This window comes from Phyllobates terribilis, unplaced genomic scaffold (assembly GCF_046119375.1).
Source record: "Phyllobates terribilis strain yellow unplaced genomic scaffold, ASM4611937v1 Scaffold_66__1_contigs__length_7565176, whole genome shotgun sequence".
NCBI classification, from domain to species: Eukaryota; Metazoa; Chordata; class Amphibia; order Anura; family Dendrobatidae; genus Phyllobates; species Phyllobates terribilis.
The window spans coordinates 6,827,522-6,839,833 of NW_027362826.1; the positions used below are offsets into that span (position 1 = coordinate 6,827,522).

The 12,312-nt window shown below is 43.4% G+C and overlaps 5 non-coding genes across 5 annotated transcripts; all 5 read right to left on the bottom strand.

The window, feature by feature from the left end:
* Window positions 1-4,029: 4,029 nt before the first annotated feature.
* On the bottom strand, window positions 4,030-4,220 carry LOC141194170 (U2 spliceosomal RNA). Its single transcript, XR_012266962.1, has one exon. It is a non-coding gene; the product is annotated as a U2 spliceosomal RNA (small nuclear RNA).
* A 1,115-nt stretch (window positions 4,221-5,335) lies between these two features.
* On the bottom strand, window positions 5,336-5,526 carry LOC141194171 (U2 spliceosomal RNA). The gene has a single exon (XR_012266963.1). It is a non-coding gene; the product is annotated as a U2 spliceosomal RNA (small nuclear RNA).
* A 1,115-nt stretch (window positions 5,527-6,641) lies between these two features.
* LOC141194172 (U2 spliceosomal RNA) lies at window positions 6,642-6,832 on the bottom strand. Its single transcript, XR_012266964.1, has one exon. It is a non-coding gene; the product is annotated as a U2 spliceosomal RNA (small nuclear RNA).
* Window positions 6,833-7,947: 1,115 nt separating this feature from the next.
* Window positions 7,948-8,138, bottom strand: LOC141194173 (U2 spliceosomal RNA). The gene has a single exon (XR_012266965.1). It is a non-coding gene; the product is annotated as a U2 spliceosomal RNA (small nuclear RNA).
* A 1,118-nt stretch (window positions 8,139-9,256) lies between these two features.
* On the bottom strand, window positions 9,257-9,446 carry LOC141193657 (U2 spliceosomal RNA). Its single transcript, XR_012266549.1, has one exon. It is a non-coding gene; the product is annotated as a U2 spliceosomal RNA (small nuclear RNA).
* Between the last annotated feature and the right edge of the window lie 2,866 nt (window positions 9,447-12,312).

Consider the following 12,312-nt stretch of genomic DNA (forward strand, 5'->3'; position numbering starts at 1 on the left):
ACACACTTCCACTAAATCCATACCCATCACTTCCCACATCATAACATATAGCTCCACAGGCAAACCATCCTTCCCAGGCGTCACATTTTTCCTTGCACCAAACACCGCTTTCTTAACTTCCTCCTCAATCACTGCCTCACATAGACCAGAACATCCATCCTTATCCACCTTACAATCCAAAGTCTTAAGCACTTCTTCTTTCAAACTCTCATCCACCCACTTCCTGCCAAACAACTCAGCATAAAACGTGACCACTTCCTTCATTACATCCTCCCCACTCACACAAACACCATCCACATCAAAAATCTCCTCCATACCCTCCTTCTTACCATTTATTTTTTTAAAGAAATATCTTGAACACTTTCCATCTTTATCAAGATGGACCACCTTTGACCTAAAAATTATTTCCCTTCCCTTCCTCTCCAAAGTCCTCTTCAAATCCTCTCTCGCACTTCTTAACAAATCATCCACATCCACACCACACATCCTCATTTTCTCTAGCCATTCCACCCTCATCATTAAATCTTTATATTGACTCCTAACCATGGCAGCCTTTTTATAGCCCCATCGACGAAAAAACTTTTGCACTTCATACTTCATCCAATCCCACCACACCAACACACTTTCAAACTTACTCTTTTGAGATTTACACCAACTATATTTTTTCTTAAAATCATTCACAATTCTCTCATCCTCAAGCAAACTCACATTCAATTTCCACACACCTCTCCCATGCACCCGCCTTAAATCCCCTCTAAAACCACCTTTCAGGCACACATGGTCCGAAAAAGGAACTGAAAATTGAGAAAAACCATCACATATTATATTTTTAGAAAAAAACATCCTATCAATCCTAGATGTTATCCCACCCCTGTCAGCTTTATAGGTTGGTGGTGGTGGCTTCCCCAAATAAACCTCAGCAGCATCAAAAAAGAAAAAATCAGAAATAATGTTTGCCAATTTTTTTCCTGAGGCATCAACTTTCCCCTCAGTTACACAGTTAAAATCACCTGTTACTATCACAGGGATCCTACCAGGTAATTCTAAACATAATTTATCTAATAAACTTAACCTGTCTTCTTTTTTTGTAGGACCATAAATATTTATAATTTTAACTTTCCACCCCCTCCCACACACAACTGCAGAGATGCAACGACCCACCTCTATTACCTTATAATATTCAAAAACAAAATTTCTATTATTTAATACTATCCCAACTCCATCATTTTTATTCCCACTAGAGCCAGACCAGATATGCTGGCCATATGGCCAATCAGCGTCTTCCAGGGGTTCTTCTATACCACACTCCTGTAGACACATAATATCAAAAGAATGGTTATGTAAGAAGTCCAGAATCACAGATCTTCTAACTCTAGACTTTAAAAGTCTTACATTAAGGGACGCAATGTCCCAATTTGGTTTAGAGACCATTCTTTGGCTCAAAAACCAGAAACACCAGTCTCAGCAAAAAAACATGCCTTCCTTATCCTTTGTCATCCGGCGAACTCCCACTTAGCTGAAAGATAGTGGACTCCAAATTCTCCTCCAGGTAAGCCGTTGACGCAGGAGAAAGAGAAACCACTGGGTAATCCCGCTCACTCACCGGACTTGCCACGCATTGGCTACTTGATGGTTCAGACAACCGGGCCCTTTTATTCTTAGCGCGGTCCGGTTCCTCAGAAGACCTCACCCCAGTCTCAGTGAAGTCTCCTTGACCTCCAGCTCCCTCTTCATCCATACTTTCACTGCTCCAACTGAGAGCCGGGTCCCCTGGGATTTCCAAGGCTCCCTCACGTTCTTCACAAAAGGAGTCAATGAAACCCCCCTGATAGGAAGAAATGTCCATCTCAGCTGCCAGAACCTCTTCCACTCTCCCGGGCTCCACCAGTAGGTCAGCAGACGCCCTCACTGGAGCAGTCTCCACACGCTGTTCCACTACCTTCACCCTGGAAGAAACTGCGGCCTCAGGTGCCACACTCTTAGGCCTCGGAGAGTTCGAGACCACCTCAGAGTATGCCCTTGCCTTGCCCTCGTTCGCACGACGAGTACAATCCTTAAAGGCATGCCCCTCCATACCACAAGCATTGCAAACAATTGGATTGGTACAGTCCTTAGCAACATGCCCACTTTGGTTGCACTTGGAGCAAACAGGCACAGCAGTACAAACCTCTTCTAAGTGTCCGTACTTCTTACATTTCCTGCAAAAAACTGGGGCCTCAGGAAAGAAGAGAATACCCCTATCTCTCCCGATAGAGAAACTTTGGGGAGGGTAATGAACACCTCCAGGCTCCGAAGAACTTTCCCCAAATCTGACAAAATATCTGTATTTGCCAGTCCATAAGTTCTCCTCGTTCATGATTTTGTGACTGTTGCTCACAAAGTCACAATGCCTCTTAAGAAAAGTCGCAATGTCATGTTCGTGCACAAAGGGATTATACATAAATATGACTAGGGGAACATCACCTTTGGAGTATAAGACTGTAAAAGTCAAACCATGCAAGGTTGGATTCTTCTCCTGCTCCCTCAACTTCTTATACAGGTTCCGGCAAGCCGCCATAGATTGTAGCACCAAGACATACCGTCCTTCTTTCCGGGATTCCTGCAGGCAGACGATGTTTTCTCTTGTCACTTCCAGGATTTTGAAGATCACCTCGTGCACCATATACGACAGATTGAAACGCTCTCTGACAGCAGCATCAACTTCAATGCGGAATGCATTGCGAACCCGATTGTCATCGGTCCCAGGATAGCGTATCTTCACGCCCATTATGATCACTCTCTCGTTCCTCCTCGTTCTCCCCCTAAAGCAGCAACCGGCTTAAGCCATCAAGATGGCGATGCCGGAAGGCCAAGGGAAAACACTCAAGGACCCCAGACAAGACACTTGGTCTTAGCCAAAAGGCCGAGAAGCGATAACCAGAATTGGTTTCAAACTACGGAGCCACCCAAGGATCCTGAAAAGTCCATTTGTGGAGATGAGCTCCTGGACTCCCGTTAAGAAGACATGTTGTCAACCTCTAGATCCCTTACATGCCTGCACTTTTCGGCTTGCTGCTGCTGCAATCCACGCGTTTTAGATCTGCATAACTCCACCTCTTTAAACACAGCACCTTCACCCCCTGCTGTTCCCACCCGCCTCAACACCGTTGGAAGGGAGGAGAACCAATTAAGGCGGGGGGTGGGGTGGAACGAGCAGCTGTCTACCCTTAGCAGGAGGGCTCCTGATTACATACCTCTCCTGCTGCTGCTGCTGCTGGCTGTCCAGCAGCAGACTGAAGGTGGCTGCTGCTGTGCACAGGTATATAAAGGCTCAGAGCCTATTATGACACGCGCAGCCAGCGTTCCATTGCCACATTCCATCTACTGCAGGCAGGATACCTGGCTGGCTGAATGTCGCTGAGAAGCTCACAGAGACCGCCATAAGCAACAGTTTAACAGAATGCCACAGACTAATCAACCAAACTTTTTGGGTTGGGTTCTCTTTTATAGTCTGCAGGCATTAAATGAAAGAAGTCAGTGTTCCAGCAGAAGGAGACAACGTTTCAGAAAAGGCATTGTAGCAAACCAAAAAAGAAATTTTAAGCGCAGCAGAGTAACCAGCGCACATACCTGTTAGCTCAGGTGAGTTTAAAAGGCTGCTGTTGATAACAAGGGCATTTGCTAAATAGATGGTGTGTGTGCAACAATATACTGAAAGGTCAATTATATTGTGCAGCTTATCTCACCACCTGTAGTTATTTAGGTGAAAGCTCCAAAATGCTTGCCTAATATGTCTGTTTATCCAAAAGGAAGTAAAAAGGGAGAGCTAGAAAGATAGCATTGCATCACATTACATGGCAATGCAGTGCACAGTTGCTGAAGTTGAACCAAAATGAGCTTGTAATCTGGCTTCTGCAACTTTGAACATGAAAAATCCAATGAGGAGAAGAAAAGCAAAGCCAAAGAGTCCATCCCAAAATCCGACAAACAAGCAAAATGAACAAAAAACATTGAATTCAATTCTTTCTGATTTTAGAAACTGCATTAAAGAAGGGGTGCACCGGTCCTGGAGATACTGCAATACCAGGTCAATGCGTGGAGTGGACAGAGCAAGCTCTTTTTCCATCTCCCTGTTCTAAAAATCCATTTAATATATGGTCCCCAGATAGGGGACGTATCAGATATTAAACTGATAAGAACAGATACTACACTTGATCTTAGCCAAAAGGCCGAGAAGCGATAACCAGAATTGGTTTCAAACTACGGAGCCACCCAAGGATCCTGAAAAGTCCATTTGTGGAGATGAGCTCCTGGACTCCCGTTAAGAAGACATGTTGTCAACCTCTAGATCCCTTACATGCCTGCACTTTTCGGCTTGCTGCTGCTGCAATCCACGCGTTTTAGATCTGCATAACTCCACCTCTTTAAACACAGCACCTTCACCCCCTGCTGTTCCCACCCGCCTCAACACCATTGGAAGGGAGGAGAACCAATTAAGGCGGGGGGTGGGGTGGAACGAGCAGCTGTCTACCCTTAGCAGGAGGGCTCCTGATTACATACCTCTCCTGCTGCTGCTGCTGCTGGCTGTCCAGCAGCAGACTGAAGGTGGCTGCTGCTGTGCACAGGTATATAAAGGCTCAGAGCCTATTATGACACGCGCAGCCAGCGTTCCATTGCCACATTCCATCTACTGCAGGCAGGATACCTGGCTGGTTGAATGTCGCTGAGAAGCTCACAGAGACCGCCATAAGCAACAGTTTAACAGAATGCCACAGACTAATCAACCAAACTTTTTGGGTTGGGTTCTCTTTTATAGTCTGCAGGCATTAAATGAAAGAAGTCAGTGTTCCAGAAGAAGGAGACAACGTTTCAGAAAAGGCATTGTAGCAAACCAAAAAAGAAATTTTAAGAGCAGCAGAGTAACCAGCGCACATACCTGTTAGCTCAGGTGAGTTTAAAAGGCTGCTGTTGATAACAAGGGCATTTGCTAAATAGATGGTGTGTGTGCAACAATATACTGAAAGGTCAATTATATTGTGCAGCTTATCTCACCACCTGTAGTTATTTAGGTGAAAGCTCCAAAATGCTTGCCTAATATGTCTGTTTATCCAAAAGGAAGTAAAAAGGGAGAGCTAGAAAGATAGCATTGCATCACATTACATGGCAATGCAATGCACAGTTGCTGAAGTTGAACCAAAATGAGCTTGTAATCTGGCTTCTGCAACTTTGAACATGAAAAATCCAATGAGGAGAAGAAAAGCAAAGCCAAAGAGTCCATCCCAAAATCCGACAAACAAGCAAAATGAACAAAAAACATTGAATTCAATTCTTTCTGATTTTAGAAACTGCATTAAAGAAGGGGTGCACCGGTCCTGGAGATACTGCAATACCAGGTCAATGCGTGGAGTGGACAGAGCAAGCTCTTTTTCCATCTCCCTGTTCTAAAAATCCATTTAATATATGGTCCCCAGATAGGGGACGTATCAGATATTAAACTGATAAGAACAGATACTACACTTGATCTTAGCCAAAAGGCCGAGAAGCGATAACCAGAATTGGTTTCAAACTACGGAGCCACCCAAGGATCCTGAAAAGTCCATTTGTGGAGATGAGCTCCTGGACTCCCGTTAAGAAGACATGTTGTCAACCTCTAGATCCCTTACATGCCTGCACTTTTCGGCTTGCTGCTGCTGCAATCCACGCGTTTTAGATCTGCATAACTCCACCTCTTTAAACACAGCACCTTCACCCCCTGCTGTTCCCACCCGCCTCAACACCGTTGGAAGGGAGGAGAACCAATTAAGGCGGGGGGTGGGGTGGAACGAGCAGCTGTCTACCCTTAGCAGGAGGGCTCCTGATTACATACCTCTCCTGCTGCTGCTGCTGCTGGCTGTCCAGCAGCAGACTGAAGGTGGCTGCTGCTGTGCACAGGTATATAAAGGCTCAGAGCCTATTATGACACGCGCAGCCAGCGTTCCATTGCCACATTCCATCTACTGCAGGCAGGATACCTGGCTGGCTGAATGTCGCTGAGAAGCTCACAGAGACCGCCATAAGCAACAGTTTAACAGAATGCCACAGACTAATCAACCAAACTTTTTGGGTTGGGTTCTCTTTTATAGTCTGCAGGCATTAAATGAAAGAAGTCAGTGTTCCAGCAGAAGGAGACAACGTTTCAGAAAAGGCATTGTAGCAAACCAAAAAAGAAATTTTAAGCGCAGCAGAGTAACCAGCGCACATACCTGTTAGCTCAGGTGAGTTTAAAAGGCTGCTGTTGATAACAAGGGCATTTGCTAAATAGATGGTGTGTGTGCAACAATATACTGAAAGGTCAATTATATTGTGCAGCTTATCTCACCACCTGTAGTTATTTAGGTGAAAGCTCCAAAATGCTTGCCTAATATGTCTGTTTATCCAAAAGGAAGTAAAAAGGGAGAGCTAGAAAGATAGCATTGCATCACATTACATGGCAATGCAATGCACAGTTGCTGAAGTTGAACCAAAATGAGCTTGTAATCTGGCTTCTGCAACTTTGAACATGAAAAATCCAATGAGGAGAAGAAAAGCAAAGCCAAAGAGTCCATCCCAAAATCCGACAAACAAGCAAAATGAACAAAAAACATTGAATTCAATTCTTTCTGATTTTAGAAACTGCATTAAAGAAGGGGTGCACCGGTCCTGGAGATACTGCAATACCAGGTCAATGCGTGGAGTGGACAGAGCAAGCTCTTTTTCCATCTCCCTGTTCTAAAAATCCATTTAATATATGGTCCCCAGATAGGGGACGTATCAGATATTAAACTGATAAGAACAGATACTACACTTGATCTTAGCCAAAAGGCCGAGAAGCGATAACCAGAATTGGTTTCAAACTACGGAGCCACCCAAGGATCCTGAAAAGTCCATTTGTGGAGATGAGCTCCTGGACTCCCGTTAAGAAGACATGTTGTCAACCTCTAGATCCCTTACATGCCTGCACTTTTCGGCTTGCTGCTGCTGCAATCCACGCGTTTTAGATCTGCATAACTCCACCTCTTTAAACACAGCACCTTCACCCCCTGCTGTTCCCACCCGCCTCAACACCGTTGGAAGGGAGGAGAACCAATTAAGGCGGGGGGTGGGGTGGAACGAGCAGCTGTCTACCCTTAGCAGGAGGGCTCCTGATTACATACCTCTCCTGCTGCTGCTGCTGCTGGCTGTCCAGCAGCAGACTGAAGGTGGCTGCTGCTGTGCACAGGTATATAAAGGCTCAGAGCCTATTTTGACACGCGCAGCCAGCGTTCCATTGCCACATTCCATCTACTGCAGGCAGGATACCTGGCTGGCTGAATGTCGCTGAGAAGCTCACAGAGACCGCCATAAGCAACAGTTTAACAGAATGCCACAGACTAATCAACCAAACTTTTTGGGTTGGGTTCTCTTTTATAGTCTGCAGGCATTAAATGAAAGAAGTCAGTGTTCCAGCAGAAGGAGACAACGTTTCAGAAAAGGCATTGTAGCAAACCAAAAAAGAAATTTTAAGCGCAGCAGAGTAACCAGCGCACATACCTGTTAGCTCAGGTGAGTTTAAAAGGCTGCTGTTGATAACAAGGGCATTTGCTAAATAGATGGTGTGTGTGCAACAATATACTGAAAGGTCAATTATATTGTGCAGCTTATCTCACCACCTGTAGTTATTTAGGTGAAAGCTCCAAAATGCTTGCCTAATATGTCTGTTTATCCAAAAGGAAGTAAAAAGGGAGAGCTAGAAAGATAGCATTGCATCACATTACATGGCAATGCAATGCACAGTTGCTGAAGTTGAACCAAAATGAGCTTGTAATCTGGCTTCTGCAACTTTGAACATGAAAAATCCAATGAGGAGAAGAAAAGCAAAGCCAAAGAGTCCATCCCAAAATCCGACAAACAAGCAAAATGAACAAAAAACATTGAATTCAATTCTTTCTGATTTTAGAAACTGCATTAAAGAAGGGGTGCACCGGTCCTGGAGATACTGCAATACCAGGTCAATGCGTGGAGTGGACAGAGCAAGCTCTTTTTCCATCTCCCTGTTCTAAAAATCCATTTAATATATGGTCCCCAGATAGGGGACGTATCAGATATTAAACTGATAAGAACAGATACTACACTTGATCTTAGCCAAAAGGCCGAGAAGCGATAACCAGAATTGGTTTCAAACTACGGAGCCACCCAAGGATCCTGAAAAGTCCATTTGTGGAGATGAGCTCCTGGACTCCCGTTAAGAAGACATGTTGTCAACCTCTAGATCCCTTACATGCCTGCACTTTTCGGCTTGCTGCTGCTGCAATCCACGCGTTTTAGATCTGCATAACTCCACCTCTTTAAACACAGCACCTTCACCCCCTGCTGTTCCCACCCGCCTCAACACCGTTGGAAGGGAGGAGAACCAATTAAGGCGGGGGGTGAGGTGGAACGAGCAGCTGTCTACCCTTAGCAGGAGGGCTCCTGATTACATACCTCTCCTGCTGCTGCTGCTGCTGCTGGCTGTCCAGCAGCAGACTGAAGGTGGCTGCTGCTGTGCACAGGTATATAAAGGCTCAGAGCCTATTATGACACGCGCAGCCAGCGTTCCATTGCCACATTCCATCTACTGCAGGCAGGATACCTGGCTGGCTGAATGTCGCTGAGAAGCTCACAGAGACCGCCATAAGCAACAGTTTAACAGAATGCCACAGACTAATCAACCAAACTTTTTGGGTTGGGTTCTCTTTTATAGTCTGCAGGCATTAAATGAAAGAAGTCAGTGTTCCAGCAGAAGGAGACAACGTTTCAGAAAAGGCATTGTAGCAAACCAAAAAAGAAATTTTAAGCGCAGCAGAGTAACCAGCGCACATACCTGTTAGCTCAGGTGAGTTTAAAAGGCTGCTGTTGATAACAAGGGCATTTGCTAAATAGATGGTGTGTGTGCAACAATATACTGAAAGGTCAATTATATTGTGCAGCTTATCTCACCACCTGTAGTTATTTAGGTGAAAGCTCCAAAATGCTTGCCTAATATGTCTGTTTATCCAAAAGGAAGTAAAAAGGGAGAGCTAGAAAGATAGCATTGCATCACATTACATGGCAATGCAATGCACAGTTGCTGAAGTTGAACCAAAATGAGCTTGTAATCTGGCTTCTGCAACTTTGAACATGAAAAATCCAATGAGGAGAAGAAAAGCAAAGCCAAAGAGTCCATCCCAAAATCCGACAAACAAGCAAAATGAACAAAAAACATTGAATTCAATTCTTTCTGATTTTAGAAACTGCATTAAAGAAGGGGTGCACCGGTCCTGGAGATACTGCAATACCAGGTCAATGCGTGGAGTGGACAGAGCAAGCTCTTTTTCCATCTCCCTGTTCTAAAAATCCATTTAATATATGGTCCCCAGATAGGGGACGTATCAGATATTAAACTGATAAGAACAGATCAGGTTTCAACATATTTTATTAAGTGCGTAAAAGATGGTTTACAATCAAAAACAACAACACAAACAGTACATTATTAAAACACAGAATTCCACCCATAAAAACCCCATTTACGATTGGCATCCCTTCTCCCAATACATTTGACATCCCTCAAGTAATAAATATACATCTGGCTAAAAGCAATTTTAAGACAATCCTTCACAGAAATAGCATCACGTTTAAAAAGTAAAATATTGCGTGCCTTCCAAAGGGCGTCTTTAAAACAGTTAATCATACACCAACATATACAATACTGTTGAGGGGTCGGACATTTAAAAAGGCCATATAAAACATATTCATGGTTAAAATCTCTTAAACCGCAAGTCCATTTTAAAAGAATCCCAACTTTGTGCCAAAGTTCCTGTGCAAATGGGCAATTCCACATAAGGTGCAAGGTGGTTTCGTCATAAACACATGAGTCTCTGGGGCATTTGGCTCTGGCCACCAGGCCTCTCCTGTGTTGAAATTCTCTGGTGGGGAGGCACTGGTGGACCACCATCCATGCGATGTCCTTATGTCCATTTGCTAAGAATTTCCCGAAGACATTCTTCCAAACTTGCTTCGATCTCTCTTCTGAGAAATTTACTATGGGGGTCACATCTTCATTCCTCCTCAAAAAAGATAAAAGCTTCTTGCGGTCTTTAAAAATGTCCATATTAAAATCACCAAGGCTATAAAATCGAACAGTCTTTTCTAAGATTGCTTGGTGTTTGGGGGGGCATAGTAAAACAGGGGAATTCAACGACAACTTAAACCATCTTTTAAAAATCATCCCACAAGTATATTTTAAAAAATAACTTAGCGCACTATTACCATTAAAATGTTTGAAATAAAAGCAGAAATAATTTAAATACAAATAAATATGTAAGTCGGGGACATCCCTTCCGCCGTTCATTTTATTCTTCCTCATTATTTCTCGCCTTAATTTTTCCATTTTGGAGTTCCATAAAAACATAAAGATCATCCTAGTCATTTTTTTAATTAAAACATCAGAGGGGGGGTACACCATAGCTATATACAGTATGAGGGGTAACAACACTGATTTTATAATTAAAATTTTCCCCTCCATTGTTAGGGACCTCAAACCCCAAAATGATATTTTCTTTGACATTTTTTCTATGACATTCTCCCAGCTTTGAGTTCCCACATTCTCCTCGTTAAAAACAACTCCAAGAATTTTTACATTGTCTCGTTTTATAGTGAGCTGCGGGAGTTGGGCGGTGTCCCAGGATCCCAAAGTCAGACATTCAGATTTATTTAAATTAAGTTTCAAACCGGATGCCTGGGAAAAAAATCAATGCGCAACACCGCCCTCCGGAGGGAAGCAGGGTCCACGCACACAACCGTCACGTCATCCATGTAGGCAAAGACTCTCACATCACTGCCACCTCCGCCAGGAACAGGAACCCCTCTAATCACTTTGTCTTTTCTTATTGCGCTCAGCAGGGGCTCCATGGCGCAGATGAACAGGATGGGCGACAAGGGGCATCCCTGCTTCACTCCGGACTCAAGGGGAACTCCATCTGTTAAAAAGCCATTAAGAGAAATTTGACTAAAACAATTTTTATATAAAATCTTAATACAATTTAAAAGCATATTAGGGATACCCATTCTTTTTAAAACTCTAAAAAGAAATCTATGAGAGACTCTATCGAAAGCTTTTTCAAAATCTAGGGCTAAAAGAGCTACATTTTGACCCCGGTCTCTGGAATACCAAATTACATCCCTTAATACGTTTAAAACCTCTGAAATACTTCTGCCTGGTACACTACATACCTGCTCAGGCCGGATCAGTTTGGCAATGACACTCCTGAGCTGGTCAGCAACCACCTTAGCAAGTACCTTGTAATCAACATTTAGGAGAGTTATGGGTCTCCAATTCGCTAGAGTACTGCGGTCACCTTTTTTATATATCAAAGACACCACTCCTCTCCTCCACGAAAATGGCAACTGTTCAGAAATAAAAACTTCTTTAAAAAGCATAAAAAGGTCCTCTTTTAAAATGTCCCAAAAAGTAAGGTAAAATTCTACAGGTAGTCCGTCACACCCAGGTGCTTTACCCTTAGAGAAACTTTTAAAAACATAAAATAATTCCTCTAAAACAATATCGCGTTCTAAAAACTCCTGGTCTGTAAAATTTAACTTAAAATCGAGATCATTAAGAGCATCAGATAAAAAGGACTCATCTATACACTTTTTACTAAAAAGATGCTTATAAAAGTTAAAAGTAGCATTCAACATTCCCTGCATAGATGTTTCACCCTCTAGATTTGTGATCACTTCTCTTTTATCCATGACTTTTTTGAAGAAGAAGCGAGAGCACTTCTCCCCCTCCTCCAAGTGCTGCACTCTAGAGTTAAAAATAATCTCTTTCCCCTTTGTGTCTATGCAGTTCTGGATTTCAGTTTTTAGGCTAGCAATATCATCTCCCACCTCCACCCCTAGCTCTTTGAATTTAAAAAGTGTTTGCAGTTTGGTGTTAAGATCACTAAAACATCTTTTTTTCTCTCTAGCTTTACGTCTCCCTGCTTTTATAAAAAACATTCTGACTTTTTTTTTCAAATTTTCCCACCAGGTTACCATAGGGGCATCAGAAGGTTTTTGTCGCCGCCAGGCTTGATAGGCTTTAAAAAAGTCTTGTCGAATCAGAGGGTCCTCCAGCAGGTAAGTACTTAGACGCCAGAGGCCCCTGTTGACCCTCTGTTCATCCCGGTATTCTAGGTGCACCTCCAAGCCCTTATGGTCAGAAAATATATTTGATGTTAAAACACATTTTACAGGGTTAAAATCATCTGATAGGAAAATAAAATCGATCCTGGAAGACACCCCTCTTCCGGACCACGTATAACCAGGGTCCGTCGGCAG